Source organism: Triticum aestivum, chromosome 7A, assembly GCF_018294505.1.
Source record: "Triticum aestivum cultivar Chinese Spring chromosome 7A, IWGSC CS RefSeq v2.1, whole genome shotgun sequence".
Classification (NCBI taxonomy): Eukaryota; Viridiplantae; Streptophyta; class Magnoliopsida; order Poales; family Poaceae; genus Triticum; species Triticum aestivum.
Window position 1 is genome coordinate 314,741,905 of NC_057812.1, and position 23,906 is coordinate 314,765,810.

Genomic DNA, 23,906 nt, shown 5'->3' on the forward strand with positions numbered 1-23,906 from the left:
CCGGACACACTTTCCTGGGTCATGCCCGGCCTCGGCCAAACAATACGCCGCAACCCGACCTAGGCTTAATAGAGAGGCCAGCACGCCGGACTAAACCTATGCCCCCAGGGGTCATGGGCCATCTCCCCGGGAACTCCTGCATGTTGCGTGGGCGGCCGGTGAGCAGACCTAGCTACCTTCTTCAAAAAGGTAGGTGCTTACGCAGTCCAACCCGGCGCACGCCGCTCAGTCTCTGACGTCTATTAAACTTCGGCTGATGTATACAGCGCAGAACACCCATACTATGCCCACGTGATGGTTAGTGCTATCAGGCCAGAGGCCCCTCGGATCAAATATCCAAATCGTAGTGGATTAGGAATGCGCGGTAACAAGCAGAGACTCACGAAAGATTCGACCCCGTCGCCCCATCTCGAGTACTTGCGGCAAGGGCTAAGAATGCCCGGCCACGCCTCGTAAGCATCTCGCGAGCACCTTCCACGTCAACCTGACTCCACATCACTCGCTATTAAGCTCGCGCGGGTGCCCTTCAGGGCCGACCCATCTTTAGTAATATGGTTCAGTGTAAAGTCATAGTAACCATAGTAACTGTGTGTCTAACACCAAGGGGAAAACTCGAGGAATCACCCCCGGTGAATTCCACTCGATGTAATCATCAAGATGAATGTAAGAGGATCCACCCTCGAGGTTCACACTTGAGGGATTGCATGACAGAGCCATATCGGAAGTGGCTAAGGAGGAAATCACCCTCGGTGACCACGACCGAATAGCTACACTACAGAGATCTCATCAGGAGTGATGTAAGAGGTTCCACCCTCGACACTCGATGGTAACTCCGCAGAGTCGTACAATAGGGGGGGTGTGCGGTGTCGGGGTCTGGACGTCGATCACGTTGATCGAGTCATCGAACATAAAGAGGGGCAACTAGGACAAGGTGGGGGTCACTGATGGATCACATGGATCACTAAACAACCTATACTAAGCAGTTTAGAATAAGCAGGTAAGGTATGAAAGCAGGTAACAAAAACAGGCTATGCATCAGAGTAGGATCATACAGAAAGCAGTAGTAGTTCTAATGCAAGCATGAGATGGAAAGAAATGGGCGATATCAGAATGCTCAAGGGGGGTTTGCTTGCCTGGAAGCTCTGCTGTAAAGGAAGAAGTATCGTCGACATAGTCGATCACAGGGGCATCATCGGCCTCGGGGTCTACCGGAGAGAAGAGGGGGGAGAAACAGTAAATATAAGCAAACAAATGCAACGCTAAGCATGACAAGACGATAAGCAGAACTAGGGTCGACCTAACGTAGTACTACACGTTGCAGACGGAGGGGATAAACATCCGAGGATGAATTCCCGATGTTAGGTGGACTCCGGACAAAGGGAAAGAGGGGGAAAGTTCCAAGTTCAACATGCTAGGACGTGACAGATGAAAGGACCACATATTCGGATTCGTAAGATTTTTCTGAGCAACTTTCATATATAAAGTTTTTCGATTTGAGTTACGGATATTTTTCAAAGATTTTTCAAAGATTTGACAAAATTCTAGAATTATCCATAAATATTAAAACTAATTAAAAACAGTGTAATATTTTTTATACACAGCAGTGGCCAGCCACAGTTAAAGACATGTGGGGCCTGGGTCAAAGTCAACACAATCAAATTGACTAGTCAACAAAGCTAGTGGGACCCAGCTGTCATAGTCATATGGGCAACTTAAAAGAAGTAACTAATTTAGTTAGGAGGGTGGGTCCTACTGTCATAGACAGAACCCGAATTAGATTTATTTAAAACAAATATTTAAACACAAAGTGGCTCGCACGTCATAGTCTACTGGTTGAACTAGTTAGGCAATTAGACTAACACTAATCTATCTTAATATTAAACAGGGGCAGCCCCATGTGCACACACACGCACAACACAAGAGGCACGGGCCATGGCTACAGCCAGTCGGCCACTGCCCAGGCCAGCGCGGGCGCTGCTAGGGGAGGGCGCCGGCACATGTGGGTGTGGGTGTGGACGCGCGCGCGGCGCGACGGCGGGTGTGGGCGGCAGCGGCGCAGCAGCAGTAGCACAACCGGCAGCAGCAAGGCAATAGCCAGCGCGACAAGAGAAGTAGCGCAGCAGCACACAGCATCAAGCAGTAGTGAAGAGCAACAGCGGCAACACTACAGCGGGGACAGCTACGAGCGGGTGAGCCGGGCTAAGCGCGTATGCGGCCAGCGAGGCTCCGTCGCGGGGCGGCCACGGCGCGGGCGCGGGCGCGACCAGGGGCTCGCATGGCGCGGTGAGCGCTACTCTCCGCTGGCGGTAGCCGAGCATGGAGGGGGCAGGTTACGGCAGCGCAACGGAGCAGGAACGAGGGGGAATCGGAGGCGCCACTCACAGCGAAGCTCGAGGAGGGCTCGATGAAGCCGGATGGGTCGAGGGTGAGCAGATCGACGCATCGAACACCGACGACCGGAGGTAGGAGACGATGCCGATCCTGCGCTGTGTTGGTCCCCGGCTCGAGTTCTTCTGCGTAGATGAAGAAGAGGAGCACCGCGATTCTCCTAGATGTCTCCGTGCGGCGCGGGATAGCTGGTGGCCGCGGGATCGACGACGGCGCGTCGGCGACCGCGCTCGGGCGAACGAGGCAGAGAGTGGGGAAACAGTGCAGGGAAAAGAGGGCGGACGGAGTCTAGGTCACACGGGGGGAGGCCTGCGCGGCTTTTGTAGGCAAGGGGGAGGCAGTGGATGCCCGGCACATGGCCGGCGTCATGGCAGATGGCCTCCACGCCCTCTGCCTCTACTGTAGGTTGGGGATGGCAAGGGGGTGGGCTGGGCCATGCGCACACTAGAGCCCACTTGGACAGTACTCCCTCCGTTCCAAAATATAGCGCGTCCTCGGTTTCCGTGCTTCAACTTTGACCATTAATTTAATCAACAAGACCGACTGCGGCGGGCGAAAAAATTATACCAAAGAATTCGTATTCAAAAAAAGTTTTTAATTATATAATTTTTGATCCCGCCGCAGTCGGTCTCGTGGGTTAAATTTATGGTCAAAGTTGAACCTCAAAAAGCGTGGGCGCGCTATATTTTGGAACGGAGGGAGTATTAGTTTAGGCCTTTACTCTTTTTTTTGCATTTTCTTTTTTTCCTTTTCTCACATTTTATTTTCTATTTTCCATTTTTGCTACACTTTTCTATTTGAATAAGCTTTCAAACCATTTTTGTTGGACATGGAATTTGTCCTGCAATTACTAGAGAATAATTTGAGCTAGGACAAAAAGTCTCGGGGCAAAAGGAGTTAAATAAATAATTGTTTATTTTGAAAAGGTCAATTTATTTGTTGTTCGATCACTTATAATATTTCTAGGGCATCTTAGTGATCCAACCAGAGTTGATTTCTCCAAGAAAAATACTTGGGGATTATTTGCAACATCACGAACATTTTTGTTCGCATGACAGAAGAAGTAAATATTTAACTTATATTTCAAATGGAATTTGGCTTTGATTTTCATCAAGTGGCAATTTAGTTTGAAAAACATGATGACATGGCATCATTAAAGGGGAGATCACTGTAGCATGATTCTCGGGGTGTTACAAATCTCGTCCACTACAATAAAATCTCGTCCCGAGATTTAAGAGGTGGAGTAAGGGGAAAAGTTCTGTTTACGAAATTCTAACGGATCTTTCCGGTCTTGGTTGATCTTCTTGAAGAGGTCGGTCCATTACATTGATGTCCTCATTCCTCTGCTTCAGGTCATCATGATGAAGTCGTCATCTTTTCTTCGGGAATCCTATCGTACTTACGAAAAGGATAAGGGGTAGCTTCGGAAGAACGAACCTCTACCAGGGTGCTTATCTGGGAGATAACTTATAGGAGGTGGCGGAAGGTAACTCTCGAATTGAACTTCTGAAAAACATCGAGAGCAAAGTATGAAGGTACAATAGGAAGTTTCAAGCGAATGGACAAACGATTGATACCTGAACAAAGTGTGAGAAAGGGGTTCAGAGCATCGGGAATGGATCATCTCTCGGAAGGTGGCTCGTGGCAAGATACGAAGCCAAACGCAAGAATATTTCGGAATCAAAGATATACAAGAGAGTCAGGTTTCAATCCTGCGACCTCTGGGTTATGGGCCCACCACGTGGGATAAAAGTAGGAAAGGCACTCACATCTTGTGTGGTCACGAAAGCAAGGCCTGTCAAGGAATAGCCTGTCAGTTATGTCAGCAACAACGTCGGTACCAAGGGCGAGGGACGAAGAGAACCATTTTTCCTGCTCGCAAAGCGAGGCGGACCAATAGGCAAAGTTCTCGTCCATCGGTGGCTACCGTAATGTCATCAACAATAGTAACAGGGTCTCACTGACAAGGTTTTACATCGGGGTGTTTTCATAAGCAGAGAATTAATTCTGCTTTGGTCATATAGATCACAAGAAAGGTTAATCAAAGCAATGGAAAGGAAAAAATGATTAATTGATTATTCAAATTAACCAATGGGAAGGAAAATGTGTTTACACACAAGAACTAGGAGTATATCCTTCCCCAAGGAAAAGTGGAGCACAATATACATGATAGGACAGCAAGTCCAAAAGCATTTAGATAAAGGGGCGAGGGAAAACCATGATGTTACCCATAGATGGTGTTTGGATAATAGATCAAGAAAAATTTAGCAATGTGCTTCCAATGTTGTTGTTGATACTCGGGATACCACAGTCATGCTTCGAGGTAGCAATAACATGGTATTTCAAGTAAAGACAATGGTGAAGCGAAATGTTATTGAAACCACAGGTACGACACAAGCTCGAAATCAGGTTTGTTGTTCGAGGTGAAATGATAAGATGAGAGGAACGACGTAAGCTTCGCTCATCCTCGAAAATTATGCTCCGGGACAAACGGCCAGGTAGCACAATTAGAATTTATCACGACAAGCATATAGCTGATGAGGCTAGGAATGATGTGATGGAGTATCCAACTCCGCAGCAACAAAGCACTAGGAGTGCTGAATCACCGAGTGGAATGGATTCATTGTTCGGTTGTCTTGGTCGAAAAACCAGAACCCATGGAGTGACTATGACAGGGAAAGGTATCACTCCATCGGAAAATTCATAGAACATAGTACAATAGGATGATACCCTCGAGATAGTAAGGGGGTAATGCTCGAGGTAGTTCAGTATAGAGGTTGGACACTTATATTGATTCATAGAAGACAAGTGCTTTAGCTTGTCCGTGAAATGGGATCAAAGAAGAACAATCACGATTGGCACCACGATTGCTAAGGATCGAACATAGATACTATATGAATTTAAAACAAGGGAATTAATATTTATTACAAGAAGCTTCCATGATAAGTTCCACATCGGGTCCATGGGCATGAACACAAAGTTCAGGGTCGACTCCCACTTCTTCCATGCATAACCTTCCGTTCACTCCTTGTTTTCGAAGAAATTGTAGTGCTGAAGATTTATCTAGTGAAGCACCAGAAGAGTATGACTCGCGTAACTTTTGAGTTCACACAGATTAGGGAAGGCATAGGTTCAACCCCACCGGGGCATCTTAGGAACATATATCATAAATTTCAAGAATAAATAACACAAGCTTGGTACTAGAGCAAGCTTGAGAAAGCAGAGGATACAATTTACCAAAAGCATTATGTATCCGAGGAAATTTTCACAAGCTTATTGAATATGAAGGACGTTGTCGGATAAAATCTGAAAAAGGGGTCTGATGGTCCACAAGGGATCTGATGTGAGCCTCAGTATTCAACCAGAGGAAGAAGGAATGCAAGGAGATCAGATTAGAAACAACTGACTAACTCAAAGCAGCAATTGCAAAGGAATTATGAATTCCAAGACAAGGGATCAGAAGCAATGCTCTGATTAGGGATGGATAGGTAGAATAGCCTTAGGGGTACAATCAATGACAATTTGATTGATCGAGATTCAGCACATGTTAAAATGACGTCTGAGCCGGAAGGATGAATTCTAGGATCTGATTGAGGATTGCGAGCATTCGCAACATATTGTATCAACTGACTCAAAATGATAATGACAAAGGCTGACAATAAAATTACTAGACTTATGGTATTAACCATAATGCAAGCAAGCAAGAAATTCAAGAACAATAGGCTGTTGAGGATTTTCACAAGAACAAATGGTATTATGAAGACTTTTGTGAAGTACAAGAATCAACTAAGGATGAGCGGATACTCGATAGGTGCACAAAGTTATCTGTAGGGGTATTCAGATGACAAGGAACTGCAAGGCAGTAAGCTCAAAGGATTCTTGGAAAAAGGAGAGCAGTTCAGGGTATCTTGTAATAACATGACCAATGGGATGGAATGTAAGATTAGCAAATGTGTGTAGTTATCCATAAGGATATTTCGGTGGTAGGGAATTGTAAAGGCAACAGGCACAAAGTCTCGAGAGAATATCGTAGAGTATCTTCGGAATCTTCTGATGCAGTAGGCGATCATCTGAAATAAGGGCTCCCCGGGCGGATGTGATCACGAGATCCTAATGTTCGAGTTAGTAAAACCATTTAACCCGAATAGAAGAGAGATCAGAGTCCCAGAGTATAGACGAGGAATAAAAGATCCTAATACCACTCAATTGGCGACGTGGGCCCGTAAGACACACAACCAAGTTAGTAAAATGGTTTTCGGTTTCTAGACTCAACTTCGGCCAAGGAGTTGGAAAGGGGGGATCCTACAGGCAGTCGGCTCTGATACCAACTTGTGACGTCCTCGATTCAATCATACACTAATCATACACACAAATGTGTACGATCAAGATCAAGGACTCACGGGAAGATATCACAACACAACTCTAGACACAAATTAAAATAATACAAGCTTTATATTACAAGCCAGGGGCCTCGAGGGCTCGAATACATAAGCCCGATTACACAAGAGTCAACGGAAGCAACAATATCTGAGTACAGACATGAGTTAAACAAGTTTTCCTTAAGAAGGCTAGCATAAAAGTAGCAACGATCGAAAAGGCAAGGCCTCCTGCCTGGGAGCCTCCTAACTACTCCTGGTCGTCGACGGTCTCCACGTAGTAGTAGGCACCCTCGGGGTAGTAGTAACCATCAGTGGTGTCGTCTGGCTCCTGGGATCTGTCATCTGGTCGCAACAATCGGGTATGGGGGAAAAAGAGGTAGCAAATCAACCGTGAGTACTCATCCAAAGTACTCGCAAGACTTACATCAGATCTAAACTAAGTATGCATCTGTATCAAAGGAAATGGGCTGTATCTGTGGACTAAACTGCAGAATGCCAGAAGAGAAGGGGAAAGCCTAGCCTATTGAAGAATAGCATCTTCTGGAACCCACCATCTTGCAGCAACAGGAGGGAGTAGAGTAGCATAAAGTAAAGTAGTAGAAGTGTTATCAACCTCGGCCAGAGATCCTTTCTCGACTCCCTGCGAGAAAGCAATCCCAGAGCCATACTATCCATTTCTCATATCCATTTCTCATCACAAACAATTTCTCATCTCAAGTAACCAATTCTAGTTGTATCGATCGGGATACAACTCCAAGTGTCCGTTACCGTAGGACAGGCTATCGATAGATGTTTTCTTCCCTGCAGGGGTGCACCAACTTACCCACCATGCTCGACTAACTCCGGCCGGACACACTTTCCTGGGTCATGCCCGGCCTCAGCCAAATAATACGCCACAACCCGACCTAGGCTTAATAGAGAGGCCAGCACGCTGGACTAAACCTATGCCCCCAGGGGTCATGGGCCATCTCCCCGGGAACTCCTGTGTTGGAAATATGCCCTAGAGGCAATAATAAAAGTATTATTATTATATTTCCTTGTTCATGATAATTGTCTTTTATTCATGCTATAACTGTATTATCCGGAAATCGTAATACACGTGTGAATATATAGACCACAATATGTCCCTAGTGAGCCTCTAGTTGACTAGCTCGTTGTGATCAACAGATAGTCATGGTTTCCTGGCTATGGACATTGGATGTCGTTGATAACGGGATCACATCATTAGGAGAATGATGTGATGGACAAGACCCAATCCTAAGCATAGCACAAAGATCGTGTAGTTCGTTTGCTAGAGCTTTGCCAATGTCAAGTATCTCTTCCTTTGACCATGAGATCGTGTAACTCCTGGATACCGTAGGAGTGCTTTGGGTGTATCAAACGTCACAACGTAACTGGGTGACTATAAAGGTGCACTACAGGTATCTCCGAAAGTATCTATTGTTTTATGCGGATCGAGACTGGGATTTGTCACTCCGTGAAAACGGAGAGGTATCTCTGGGCCCACTCGGTAGGACATCATCATATCGCAATGTGACCAAGGAGTTGATCACGGGATGATGTGTTACGGAACGAGTAAAGTGACTTGCCGGTAACGAGATTGAACAAGGTATCGGTATACCGACGATCGAATCTCGGGCAAGTAAAATACCACTAGACAAAGGGAATTGTATACGGGATCGATTGAGTCCTTGACATCATGGTTCATCCGATGAGATCATCGTGGAACATGTGGGAGCCATCATGGGTATCCATATCCCGCTGTTGGTTATTGACCGGAGAACGTCTCGGTCATGTCTGCATGTCTCCCGAACCCGTAGGGTCTACACACTTAAGGTTCGATGACGCTAGGGTTATAAAGGAAGCTTGTATGTGGTAACCGAATGTTGTTCGGAGTCCCGGATGAGATCCCGGACGTCACGAGGAGTTCCGGAATGGTCCGGAGGTAAAGATTTATATATAGGAAGTCCTGTTTCGGCCATCGGGACAAGTTTCGGGGTCATCGGTATTGTACCGGGACCACCGGAAGGGTCCCGGGGGCCCACCGGGTGGGGCCACCTGCCCCGGGGGGCCACATGGGCTGTAGGGGGTGCGCCTTGGCCTACATGGGCCAAGGGCACCAGCCCCAAGAGGCCCATGCGCCTAGGAACCCTAGAGGGAAGAGTCCTTGAGGGGGAAGGCACCTCCGAGGTGCCTTGGGGAGGATGGACTCCTCCCCCTCCTCTTGGCCGCCGCACCAGATGCCATCTGGAGGCTGGCCGCCGCCCCTTGGGGTGGGAAACCCTAAAGGGGGCGCAGCCCTCCCCTTCCCCTATATATATGAGGCCTAGGGGCTGCCCATAACAGGTGATTTGATCTCTCGTTAGTGCAGCCCTGCCCCTCTCCCTCCTCCTCTTCTCCCATGGTGCTTGTCGAAGCCCTGCGGGATTGCCACGCTCCTCCACCACCACCACGCCGTTGTGCTGCTGTTGGATGGAGTCTTCCTCAACCTCTCCCTCTCTCCTTGCTGGATCAAGGTGTGGGAGACGTCACCGGGCTGTACGTGTGTTGAACGCGGAGGTGCCGTCCGTTCGGCACTTGATCATCGGTGATCTGAATCACGACGAGTACGACTCCATCAACCCCGTTCACTTGAACGCTTCCGCTTAGCGATCTACAAGGGTATGTAGATGCACTCTCCTTCTACTCGTAGCTGGTTTCTCCATAGATAGATCTTGGTGACGCGTAGGAAAATTTTGAATTTCTGCTACGTTCCCCAACAGTGGCATCATGAGCTAGGTCTATTGCGTAGATTCTTTGCACGAGTAGAACACAAAGTAGTTGTGGGCGTCGATATTGTTCAATATGCTTGCCGTTACTAGTCTTATCTTGATTCGGCGGCATCGTGGGATGAAGCGGCCCGGACCAACCTTACACGTACGCTTACGTGAGACCGGTTCCACCGACAAACATGCACTAGTTGCATAAGGTGGCTGGCGGGTGTCTGTCTCTCCCACTTTAGTCGGATCGGATTCGATGAAAAGGGTCCTTATGAAGGGTAAATAGCAATTGGCATATCACGTTGTGGTTCATGCGTAGGTAAGAAACGTTCTTGCTAGAAACCCATAGCAGCCACGTAAAACATGCAACAACAATTAGAGGACGTCTAACTTGTTTTTGCAGGGTATGCTATGTGATGTGATATGGCCAAAGGATGTGATGAATGATATATGTGATGTATGAGATTGATCATGTTCTTGTAATAGGATTCACGACTTGCATGTCGATGAGTATGACAACTGGCAGGAGCCATAGGAGTTGTCTTTATTTTTTGTATGACCTGCGTGTCATTGAAGAACGCCATGTAAACTACTTTACTTTATTGCTAAACGCGTTAGTCATAGAAGTAGAAGTAGTCGTTGGCGTGACAACTTCATGAAGACACGATGATGGAGATCATGATGATGGAGATCATGGTGTCATGCCGGTGACAAGATGATCATGGAGCCCCGAAGATGGAGATCAAAAGGAGCAAAAATGATATTGGCCATATCATGTCACTATTTGATTGCATGTGATGTTTATCATGTTTATGCATCTTGTTTGCTTAGAACGACGGTAGTAAATAAGATGATCCCTCATTAAAATTTCAAGAAGTGTTCTCCCCTAACTGTGCACCGTTGCTACAGTTCGTCGTTTCGAAGCACCACGTGATGATCGGGTGTGATAGATCCTTACGTTCACATACAACGGGTGTAAGACAGTTTTACACAGCAAAAACACTTAGGGTTAACTTGACGAGCCTAGCATGTACAGACATGGCCTCGGAACACGGAGACCGAAAGGTCGAGCATGAGTCGTATAGTAGATACGATCAACATGAAGATGTTCACCGACGTTGACTAGCCCGTCTCACGTGATGATCGGACATGGCCTAGTTTGACTCGGATCATGTAATCACTTAGATGACTAGAGGGATGTCTACCTGAGTGGGAGTTCATAAGATGAACTTAATTATCCTGAACATAGTCAAAAGACCTTTTGCAAATTATGTCGTAGCTCACGCTATAGTTCTACTGTTTAGATATGTTCCTAGAGAAAATATAGTTGAAGGTTGATAGTAGCGATTATGCGATCGGTAGAAAGCTCATGTCCTTAATGCACCGCTCAATGTGCTGAACCCCAAACGTCGTTTGTGGATGTTTCGAACATCGAACATACACGTTTTGATAACTACGTGATAGTTCAGTTAAATGGTTTAGAGTATAGGCACCAAAGACGTTTTCGAAATGTCACGGAACATATGAGATGTTTCGAGGGCTGAAATTAAGATTTCAGGCTCGTGCCCACGTCAAGAGGTATAAGACCTCCGACGATCTTCTTAACCAGCAAACTAAGGAGAGAAGCTAAATTGTTGAGCTTGTGCTCAGATTGTCTGAGTACAACAATCACTTGAATCAAGTGGGAGTTGATCTTCCAGATGAAATAGTGATAGTTTCTCCGAAGTCATTACCACCAAGCTGCTAGAGCTTCGTGATGAACTATAACATATCAGGGATAGATATGATGATCTTTGAAATATTCGCGTTGTTTGACATCGCAAAAGTAGAAATCAAGAAGGAGCATCAATTGTTGATGGTTGATGAAACCACTAGTTTCAAGAAGGGCAAGGGGAAAGAAGGGATACTTCATGAAACGGCAAATCAGCTGCTGCACCAATGAAGAAACCCGAGGTTGAACCCAAACCCGAGACTAAGTGCTTCTGTAATAAGGGGAACAACCACTGGAACAAGATTACCCTAGATACTTGGTAGATGAGAAGGCTGGCAAGGTCCATAGAAGTATATTGGATATACATTATGTTAATGTGTACTTTACTAGTACTCCTAGTAGCACCAGGGTATTAGATACCGGTTCAGTTGCTAAGTGTTAGTAACTCGAAATAAAAGCTATGGAATAAACAGAGACTAGCTAAAGGTGAGATGACGATATGTGTTGGAAATATTTCCAAGGTTGATATGATCAAGCATCGCACGCTCCCTCTACCACCGAGATTGGTGTTTGCGTTGAGCATAGACATGATTGGATTATGTCTATCGCAATACGGTTATTCATTTAAGGAGAATAATGGTTACTCTATTTTTGAATAATACCTTCAATGGTCTTGCACCTAAAGGAATGGTTTATTGAATCTCGATCGTAGTGATACACATTTTCATGCCAAAAGATATAAGATAGTAATGATAGTACCACTTACTTGTGGCACTGCCATGTAAGTCATAATGGTATAAAACGCATGAAGAAGCTCCATGTTGATGGATCTTTGGACTCACTCATTTTTGAAAAGTTTGAGACATGCGAACCATGTCTATTGGTATATATGCATGAAGAAACTCCATGCAAATGGACCGTTTGAACTCACTTGATTTTGAATCACTTGAGATATGCAAATCATACCACATGGGCAAGATGACTGAAAAGCCTCGTTTTCAGTAAGATGGAACAAGATAGCAACTTGTTGGAAGTAACACATTTTGATGTGTCCAATCCAATGAGTGCTGAGGCATGTAGTGAATATCGTTATGATCTTACTTCACAGATGATTCGAGTAGATGTTGAGAATATTTACTTGATGAAACACAAGTCTGAATTATTGAATGGTTCAAGTAATTTCAGAGTGAAGTAGAAGATCATTGTGACAAGAGGATAAAATGTCTATGATATGATCATAGAGATGAATATCTGAGTTACGAGTTTTGGCACACAATTAAGACATTGTGGAAATTGTTTCGCAATTAATACCGCCTGGAACACCATAGTGTGATGGTTTGTCCGAACATCATAGTTGCACCCTATTGGATATGATGCGTACCATGATTTCTCTTATCGAATTACCACTATCGTTCATGGGTTAGGCATTAGAGACAACCACACTCATTTTAATAGGGCACCACGTAATTCCGATGAGATGACACCGTATGAATTATGGTTTAGAGAAACCTAAGTTGTCGTTTCTTAAAAGTTTGGGGCTGCGACGCTTATATGGAAAAGTTTCAGGATTAAGCTCGAACCCAAAGCGGATAAAATGCATCTTCATAGGACACCCAAAACAGTTGGGTATACCTCCTAATTCAGATCCGAAAGCAATATGGATTGTTTCTTGAATCGGGTCCTTTCTCGAGGAAAGGTTTCTCTCGAAAGAATTGAGTGGGAGGATGGTGGAAACTTGATGAGGTTATTGAACCGTCTCTTCAACTAGTGTGTGGCAGGGCACAGGAAGATTGTTCCTGTGGCACCTACACCAATTGAAGTGGAAGCTTATGATATTGATCATGAAACTTCGGATCAAGTCACTACCAAACCTCGTAGGACGACAAGAACACGTACTACTTCGGAGTGGTAAGGTGATCCTGTCTTGAAGGTCATGTTGCTAGACAACAATGAACCTACGAGCTATGGAGAAGCGATGGTGGGCCCGAATTCCGACAAATGGTTAGAAGCCATGAAATCCGAGATAGTATCCATATATCAGAACAAAGCATGGACTTTGATGGACTTGCCCGATGATCGGTAATCCATTGAGATAAATGGATCTTTAAGAAGAAGACGAACGTGGACGGTAATGTCACCGTCCATGAAGCTCGACTTGTGGCGAAGAGTTTTTTCACAAGTTCAAGGAGTTGACTACGATGAGATTTTCTCCTCCGTAGCGATGCTTAAGTCCGTCGGAATCATGTTAGCATAAGCTGCATTTATGAAATCTGGCAGATGGATGTCAAAACGAGTTTCCTTACCAGTTTCTTAAGGAAAGGTTGTATGTAATACAATCAGAAAGGTTTTGTCGATCCTAAGGATGCTAAAAGGTATGCTAGCTCCAGCAATCCTTCTAAGGACTGGAGTGAGCATCTCGGAGTTGGAATGTATGCTTTGATGATGATCAAAGATTTTGGGTTTGTACAAAGTTTTATGAAAAACTTGTATTTCCAAAGAAGTGAGTGGGAGCACTATAGAATTTCTGATGAGTATATGTTGATCAGAAATGATGTAGAATTTCTAGAAAGCATATAGGGTTATTTGAAAGGTGTTTTTCAATGGAAAACCTGGATTAAGCTACTTGAACATTGAGCATCAAGATCTATAAGGATAGATCAAAACGCTTAATAGTACTTTCAAATGAGCACATACCTTGACATGATCTTGAAGGTGTTCAAGATGGATCAGTCAAAGAAGGAGTTCTTGCCTGAGTTGTAAGGTATGAAGTTAAGCTCGACCATGGCATAATAGAGAGAAAGGAACGAAGGTCGTCCCCTATGCTTAAGACATAGGCTCTACAGTATGCTATGCTGTGTACCGCACCTGAAGTGTGCCTTGCCATGAGTCAGTCAAGGGGTACAAGAGTGATCCAAGAATGGATCACAGGACAGCGGTCAAAGTTATCCTTAGTAACTAGTGGACTAAGGAATTTTCTCAATTATGGAGGTGGTAAAAGAGTTCGTCATAAAGGGTTACGTCGATGCAAGCTTAACACCTATCCGGATAGCTCTGAGTACAGATACCGGATACATATAATGGAGCAATAATTTAGAATAGCTCCAAGTAGAACAGTTGTTTGGAATAGCTCCAAATAGAGCGTGGTAGCTGCATCTAGGAGATGACATGGAGATTTGTAAAGCACACACGGATCTGAAAGGTTCAGACCCGTTGACTAAAACCTCTTTCACAAGCAACATGATCAAACATAAAACTCATTGAGTGTTAATCACATAGTGATGTGAACTAGACTACTGACTCTAGTAAACTCTTGGGTATTAGTCACATGGCAATGTGACCTGTGAGTGTTAATCACATGACAATGTGAACTAGATTATTGACTCTAGTGCAAGTGGGAGACTGTTGGAAATATGCCCTAGAGGCAATAATAAAAGTATTATTATTATATTTCCTTGTTCATGATAATTGTCTTTTATTCATGCTATAACTGTATTATCCGGAAATCGTAATACACTTGTGAATATATAGACCACAATATGTCCCTAGTGAGCCTCTAGTTGACTAGCTCGTTGTGATCAACAGATAGTCATGGTTTCCTGGCTATGGACATTGGATGTCGTTGATAACGGGATCACATCATTAGGAGAATGATGTGATGGACAAGACCCAATCCTAAGCATGGCACAAAGATCGTGTAGTTCGTTTGCTAGAGCTTTGCCAATGTCAAGTATCTCTTCCTTTGACCATGAGATCGTGTAACTCCTGGATACCGTAGGAGTGCTTTGGGTGTATCAAACGTCACAACGTAACTGGGTGACTATAAAGGTGCACTACAGGTATCTCCGAAAGTATCTATTGTTTTATGCGGATCGAGACTGGGATTTGTCACTCCGTGAAAACGGAGAGGTATCTCTGGGCCCACTCGGTAGGACATCATCATATGCGCAATGTGACCAAGGAGTTGATCACGGGATGATGTGTTACGGAACGAGTAAAGTGACTTGCCGGTAACGAGATTGAACAAGGTATCGGTATACCGACGATCGAATCTCGGGCAAGTAAAATACCACTAGACAAAGGGAATTGTATACGGGATCGATTGAGTCCTTGACATCATGGTTCATCCGATGAGATCATAGTGGAACATGTGGGAGCCATCATGGGTATCCAGATCCCGCTGTTGGTTATTGACCGGAGAACGTCTCGGTCATGTCTGCATGTCTCCCGAACCCGTAGGGTCTACACACTTAAGGTTCGATGACGCTAGGGTTATAAAGGAAGCTTGTATGTGGTAACCGAATGTTGTTCGGAGTCCCGGATGAGATCCCGGACGTCACGAGGAGTTCCGGAATGGTCCGGAGGTAAAGATTTATATATAGGAAGTCCTGTTTCGGCCATCGGGACAAGTTTCGGGGTCATCGGTATTGTACCGGGACCACCGGAAGGGTCCCGGGGGCCCACCGGGTGGGGCCACCTGCCCCGGGGGGCCACATGGGCTGTAGGGGGTGCGCCTTGGCCTACATGGGCCAAGGGCACCAGCCCCAAGAGGCCCATGCGCCTAGGAACCCTAGAGGGAAGAGTCCTTGAGGGGGAAGGCACCTCCGAGGTGCCTTGGGGAGGATGGACTCCTCCCCCTCCTCTTGGCCGCCGCACCAGATGCCATCTGGAGGCTGGCCGCCGCCCCTTGGGGTGGGAAACCCTAAAGGGGGCGCAGCCCTCCCCTTCCCCTATATATATGAGGCCTAGGGGCTGCCCATAACAGGTGATTTGATCTCTCGTTAGTGCAGCCCTGCCCCTCTCCCTCCTCCTCTTCTCCCATGGTGCTTGGCGAAGCCCTGCGGGATTGCCACGCTCCTCCACCACCACCACGCCGTTGTGCTGCTGTTGGATGGAGTCTTCCTCAACCTCTCCCTCTCTCCTTGCTGGATCAAGGTGTGGGAGACGTCACCGGGCTGTACGTGTGTTGAACGCGGAGGTGCCGTCCGTTCGGCACTTGATCATCGGTGATCTGAATCACGACGAGTACGACTCCATCAACCCCGTTCACTTGAACGCTTCCGCTTAGCGATCTACAAGGGTATGTAGATGCACTCTCCTTCTACTCGTAGCTGGTTTCTTCATAGATAGATCTTGGTGACGCGTAGGAAAATTTTGAATTTCTGCTACGTTCCCCAACATCCTGCACGTTGCGTGGGCGGCCGGTGAGCAGACCTAGCTACCTCCTTCAAAAAGGTAGGTGCTTACGCAGTCCAACCCAGCGCGCGCTGCTCAGTCGCTGACGTCTATTAGACTTCGGCTGATGTATACGGGGCAGAACGCCCATACTATGCCCACGTGATGGTTAGTGCTATCAGGCCAGAGGCCCCTCGGATCAAATATCCAAATCGTAGTGGATTAGGAACGCGCGGTAACAAGCAGAGACTCACAAAAGATGTGACCCCGTCGCCCCGTCTCGAGTACTTGCGGCAAGGGCTAAGAATGCCCGGCCACGCCTCGTAAGCATCTCGCGGGCACCTTCCACGTCAACCCGACTCCACATCACTCGCTATTATGTTCGCGTGGGTGCCCTTCAGGGCTGACCCGTCTTTAGTAATATGGTTCAGTGTAAAGTCATAGTAACCATAGTAACTGTGTGTCTAACACCAAGGGGAAAACTCGAGGAATCACCCCCGGTGAATTCCACTCGATGTAATCATCAAGGTGAACGTAAGAGGATCCACCCTCGATGTTCACACTTGAGGGATTGCACGACAGAGCCGTATCGTAAGTGGCTAAGGAGGAAATCATCCTCGGTGACCACGACCGAATAGCTACACTACAGAGATCTCATCAGGAGTGATGTAAGAGGTTCCATCCTCGGTACTCGATGGTAACTCCGCAGAGTCGTACACTAGGTGGGGGTGATGTGCGGTGTCGGGGTCTGGACGTCGATCACGTTGATCGAGTCATCGAACATAAAGAGGGGCAACTGGGACAAGGTGGGGGTCACTGATGGATCACTAACCAACCTATACAAAGCAGTTTAGAATAAGCAGGTAAGGTATGAAAGCAGGTAACAAAAACAGGCTATGCATCAGAGTAGGATCATACAGAAAGCAGTAACAGTTCTAATGCAAGCATGGGAGGGAAAGAAATGGGCGATATCGGAATGCTCAAGGGGGGTTTGCTTGCCTTGAAGCTCTGCTGTAGAGGAAGAAGTGTCGTCGACGTAGTCGATCACGGGGGCATCATCGGCCTCGGGGTCTACCGGAGAGAAGAGGGGGGAGAAACAGTAAATATAAGCAAGCAAATGCAACGCTAAGCATGACAAGACGATAAGCAGAACTAGGGTCGACCTAACGTAGTACTACACGTTGCAGACGGAGGGGATAAACATCCGAGGATGAATTCCCGACGTTAGGTGGACTCCGGACAAAGGGAAAGAGGGGGAAAGTTCCAAGTTCAGCATGCTAGAAGCACGTGACAGATGAAAGGACCACATATTCGGATTCGTGAGATTTTTCTGAGCAACTTTCATATATAAAGTTTTTTGATCCGAGCTACAGATATTTTTCTAAGATTTTTCAAAGATTTGACAAAATTCTAGAATTATCCATAAATATTAAAACGAATTAAACATAGTGTAATATTTTTTATACACAGCAGTGGCCAGCCACAGTCAAAGACATGTGGGGCCTAGGTCGAAGTCAACACAATCAAATTGACTGGTCAACAAGGCCAGTGAGACCCAACCGTCATAGTCATATGGAAAACTTAAAAGAATTAACTAATTTAGTTAGGAGGGTGGGTCCTACTATCATAGACAGAACCCGAATTAGATTTATTTAAAACAAATAGTTAAACACAAAGTGGCTCGCACGTCGGACGAGGATCCCCTGCCGTGGCCAAGCCTACCTTTGAGTCACTGACACACGGGTCCCACAAAGCATGGGGCCCCTCTGTCAGTGACTCAAAGGCAGAGTATGGCAGGGATTGCAAAGTCAGAGGATCCATGTCCTCGCACGTCATAGTCTACTGGTTGAACTAGTTTGGCAATTAAACTAACACTAATCTATCTTAGTACTCCCTCCGTAAACTAATATAAAAGCGTTTAGATTAGTGATCTAAATGCTCTTATATTAGTTTACGGAGGGAGTATTAAACAGGGGCAGCCCCATGTGCACACACACGCAAAACACGGGAGGCACGGGCCATGGCTACAGCCAGTCGGCCACTGCCCAGGCCAGCGCGGGCGCTGCCAGGGGAGGGCGCCGACACATGTGGGTGTGGGTGTGGACGCGCGCGCGGCGCGACGGCGGGTGTGGGCGGCAGCGGCGCAGCAGCAGTAGCACAAACCAGCAGCAGCAAGGCAATAGCCAGCGCGACAAGAGAAGTAGCACAGCAGCACACAGCATCAAGTAGTAGTGAAGAGCAACAACGGCAGCACTACAGCGAGGACAGCTACGAGCGGGCGAGCCGGGCTAGGCGCGCATGCGGCCAGCGAGGCACCGTCGCGGGGCGGCCACGGTGCGGGCGCGGGCGCGACCAGGGGCTCGCATGGCGCGGTGAGCGCTGCGCTCTGCTGGCGGCAGCCGAGCATGGAGGGGGCAGGTTACGGCGGCGGAACGGAGCAGGAACGAGGGGGAATCGGAGACGCAGCTCACAGCGAAGCTCGAGGAGGGCTCGATGAAGCCGGGTGGGTCGAGGGTGAGGAGATCGACGCATCGAACACCGACGACCGGAGGTAGGAGACGATGTCGATCCAGCGCTGTGTTGGTCCCCGGCTCGAGTTCTTCTGCGTAGATGAAGAAGAGGAGCATCGGGGTTCTCCTAGATGTCTCCGTGCGGCGCGGGATGGCTGGTGGCCGCGGGATCGACGACGGCGCGTCGGCAACCGCGCTCGGGCGAACGAGGTAGAGAGTGGGGAAACAGTGCAGGGAAAAGAGGGCGGACGGAGTCTAGGTCACACGGGGGGAGGCCTGCGCGGCTTTTATAGGCAAGGGGGAGGCCGTGGATGCTCGGCACATGGCCGGCGCCATGGCAGATGGCCTCCACGCCCTCTGCCTCTACTGTAGGTTGGGGATGGCAAGGGGTGGGCTGGGCCATGCGCACACTAGAGCCCACTTGGACAGTATTAGTTTAGGCCTTTACTCTTTTTTGTATTTTCTTTTTTCTCTTTTCTCACATTTTATTTTCTTTTTCCATTTTTGCTACAGTTTTCTATTTGAATAAGCTTTCAAACCATTTTTGTTGGACATGGAATTTGTCTTGCAATTACCCGAGAATAATTTGAGCTAGTACAAAAAGTCTGGGGGCAAAAGGAGTTAAATAAATAATTTTTCATTTTGAAAAGGTCAATTTATTTGTTGTTCGATCACTTATAATATTTCTAGGGCATCTTAATGATCCAACCAGAGTTGATTTCTCCAAGAAAAATACTTGGGGATTATTTGCAACATCACGAACATTTTTGTTCGCATGACAGAAGAAGTAAATATTTGACTTGTATTCCAAATGAAATTTGGCTTTGATTTTCATCAAGTGGCAATTTAGTTTGAAAAACATGATGACATGGCATCATTAAAGGGGAGATCACTGTAGTATGATTCTCAGGGTGTTACAAATTTTTTATAGTTACTGCCTAGTTTTTAAAATTACATCTCATTATTTTTTAAAGCCCATTTTCCTGTTAAGCCTAATGCATCCCTCCTAGAAAAGATTTGCAGCCCAGCGGGACGGAGAATAACAAGTTGACCTTGCCTAGGTATTCCTCAAAAAGACATATAGCTGGGCTAGCCATTTTCATCTTGGAAAAATTAGTATCTGGGCTGGATATCTGGCCTGGGCTAGACGGGCCACAGCCCGCCCAGTTAATACCCTGCTCTCCTCTGAACAACAACGAAATCATCACTAAGAAAAACTCTATAGTGCTCACGCCTCAAAAACACAAATACTACTCGAGCTGCTTGGTCCCAGCTGTCGGCTGCACCTTGTGCAATTCTCTCGTTTATATTGACTACATAGGTTGACAATGGTGTGGGACCGTGATGTCAGGAAACCAGGAGAAAGCAAAAAAAATATAGTTGTACATAATAGGGAGGCACTTGCGTACGTACTGCTATGGCCCTAGTGGGTCCCTAGTGTCATCCAGTCAAAATAAAGTCATCTCCTGAATCCTCATGTTCGTTGACGATGTTAACAATGCTCGGCGCCACGGCGAGCGCAACAACTCGAAGGACAACGGAGAGGGCCTCGCGGGCCCTACGGATGGTCTGATACAGCGCACACTGCTTATTGAGGAAGCCAGGATCATCGGACACCTATGAGCACCTTCGAGGAACTGAGACGGCATGAAACGGTAAGGCCGTGCTTGGGAGCTCTGGTTTATTTCAAACCTGTATTAACATACAAGTGTAATTTACTCGTCATCGGAGACAACGCGTAAAATACAGGCGTAATGAAACCGAGGGCCCGAGGTCTGTAAGTAAAACCAGCGGGTTACGCGTGTAATTTGAGAGACCAGTGTATATTTTATGAGCACTGCTATATGGACGACATTACCAGACGATACATGCACGACGTGCATATCATGCCATCCATGGGCAAGGCTGAAACAGCAGCTAACGGCTAGTTTAGCAATCGTCCGAGTGTCGTTCAGCGTTTTTTTCGTGTGTGAAGTACTTCCGATATTTTACTAGTCGAAATCGACCAACCAAGTGCCTTCGCCCGAGACCATCTGCTTTAATTTACAAGCGTCAGTTTTACAAGCGGTTTTGGTTGGAAAACGACGATTCAATCACGGCCTAATATCATGAGTTGGTCGAAAGATCATATGGTTTCACGTCTAACCTACCCGACTTGTTGTATAGGCTATGAATGAAACATCAGACAATGAACTTCTTAAGCACGAAAATAACGGAAGAGGATGATCTTCTTAACAAGCAAATCACTGGCATTAGATCGACATGCAAAACAATACGAAGCATTATTCTCATGCGGCACGGTGAACAGCTCGTGATGCCGCATGCCATAACATTCCAAGCTCAACTTTGCAATCAAACACAAGGCCTGGCATTACATAGACAATATTCAGAACAAACTCTTAACACATGAATATCTCAGCAGAGTAACTATTTACTTCTAAACTAAACACAGGAATAGGAAAAAACACTCGACGCTGCTCACAGCAAGGGCGTCCCACTCAAAAATATCAAATGCATGTCTTCTGTCTAACATCAATGAGCAAATTTTGACAAGGTTTCCCAATTCCAATATATTAAACTAACGTCTTCTTGCTAACATCAATGATTAAACTTTGACAAGCTTTTCCCATTCAAAATATGTAATGCCTATGATCGTCCTGTCGTAGCTTCTTGTACTTGTTTGGGCACTTTTTTCCCAGGGCACTCCACGTGTTGTTAAATTGCCAGTGGTCACTGCAGACTAGTCATGTCACCGGTGTCTAATAATACTCTGTAAAGCTTCTCGGTCATTCCTTCTGTAATGTAGCGCAAACAGTGACTGCTTCTTTCTGCAAAGTGGAACGATTAACTGGACCCAGTAATGCAGCAGTTTGCCTTGTACACATTGGCTCCTTTTATGCAGTTCAACTAAAATCGAAGTCGGAATAAAACCAAGCTTTTATTTTGATATCCCTGTAAGCAACAATAGGTATAAGGGAAACAATTACTGAGAAATAACGGTTGATGACTTGTACTCCCAGAAGAAAAGCATCTACTGATCTACTTTATCTTAATGGGAAACAAAGCAGGAGAGTAGCAATTCTCCATCCGCGTGATTCATTCATATTGACTGAGACATTATCTTAACAATGCCTTGTTTCAACATGTATAAAGAACGATAAAGCAGAAAAGTACCATTCCTAAAACAATACAACTGATTCATTTTAACAAAGACATTATCTTAACAATACCTTGGTTAAACATGTAGAAAGAACTACAAAGTAGGATAGTACCATTCCTAACAAGTGTTGCAGTTTTGAACTAAGATTCAGTAGTTAATTAATTCTGAGAGTGGCATTGCTTAATTTTACCAACGGCATTAGATTAACGAAAAGCATAAACAGTTCCAGGGGAGAGTGGGCACAACAACAGTATGTGCTTCCATCTACTTATAAAGGGGGTGATGCAGAGTTTGTTGTAACAAAGCAACAAGCTTCATGTCTGGGTTGGTCCCATTTTTGTTCACTACTTAATGGGAAAAGACAGCAATACAATAGTTTCAATTCAACATTTATTTAAAACAGTACCAATACTGTTGGGGAATGTAGCAGAAATTCAAAAAATTTCCTACGTGTCACCAAGATCTATCTATGGAGAAACCAGCTACGAGTAGAAGGAGAGTGCATCTACATACCCTTGTAGATCGCTAAGCGGAAGCGTTCAAGTGAACGGGGTTGAAGGAGTCGTTCTCGTCGTGATTCAAATCACCGATGATCAAGTGCCGAACGCACGGCACCTCCGCGTTCAACACACGTACAGCCCGGTGACGTCTCCCACGCCTTGATCCAGCAAGGAGAGAGGGAGAGGTTGAGGAAGACTCCATCCAACAGCAGCACAACGGCGTGGTGGTGATGGAGGAGCGTGGCAATCCAGCAGGGCTTCGCCAAGCACCACAGGAGAGGAGGAGTATGGAAAGAGGTAGGGCTGCACCAAGAGGGAGAGAACTCATGTGTATGGCAGCCCCAAACCTCATCTATATATAGGGGAAAGGGGGGGCTGCGCCCCCTTTAGGGTTTCCCACCCCCAAGGGGTGCGGCCAGCCCTAGATGGCAAAGGGGAGGCGGCCAAGGGGGGGAAGGAGAGGGAGGCGCACCAATATGGGCCTTAAGGCCCATCTGGACTAGGGTTTGCCCCCTCCCACTCTCCCTTGCGCCTTGGCCCCCTTGTGGGGGGCGCACCAGCCCTCCTAGGGGCTGGTCCCCTCCCACACTTGGCCCACGCAACCTTCTGGGGCAAGTGGCCCCACTTGGTGCACCCCCGGGACCCTCCCGGTGGTCCCGGTACATTACCGATATCGCGCGAAACTTTTCCGGTGACCAAAATAGGACTTCCCATATATAAATCTTTACCTCTGGACCATTCCGGAACTCCTCGTGACGTCCGGGATCTCATCCGGGACTCCTAACAACATTAGGTAACCACATACAAGCTTCCTTTATAACCCTAGCGTCATCGAACCTTAAGTGTGTAGACCCTACGGGTTCGGGAGACATGCAGACATGACCGAGACGTTCTCCGGTCAATAACCAACAGCGGGATCTGGATACCCATGATGGCTCCCACATGTTCCACGATGATCTCATCGGATGAACCACGATGTCAAGGACTTAATCAATCCCGTATTCAATTCCCTTTGTCTATCGGTATGTTACTTGCCCGAGATTCGATCGTCGGTATCCAATACCTTGTTCAATCTCGTTACCGGCAAGTCACTTTACTCGTTCCGTAACACATCATCCCGTGATCAACTCCTTGGTCACATTGCGCATATGATGATGTCCTACCGAGTGGGCCCAGAGATACCTCTCCGTTTACACGGAGTGACAAATCCCAGTCTCGATCCGCATAAAACAATAGATACTTTCGGAGATACCTGTAGTGCACCTTTATAGTCACCCAGTTACGTTGTGACGTTTGATACACCCAAAGCACTCCTACGGTATCCAGG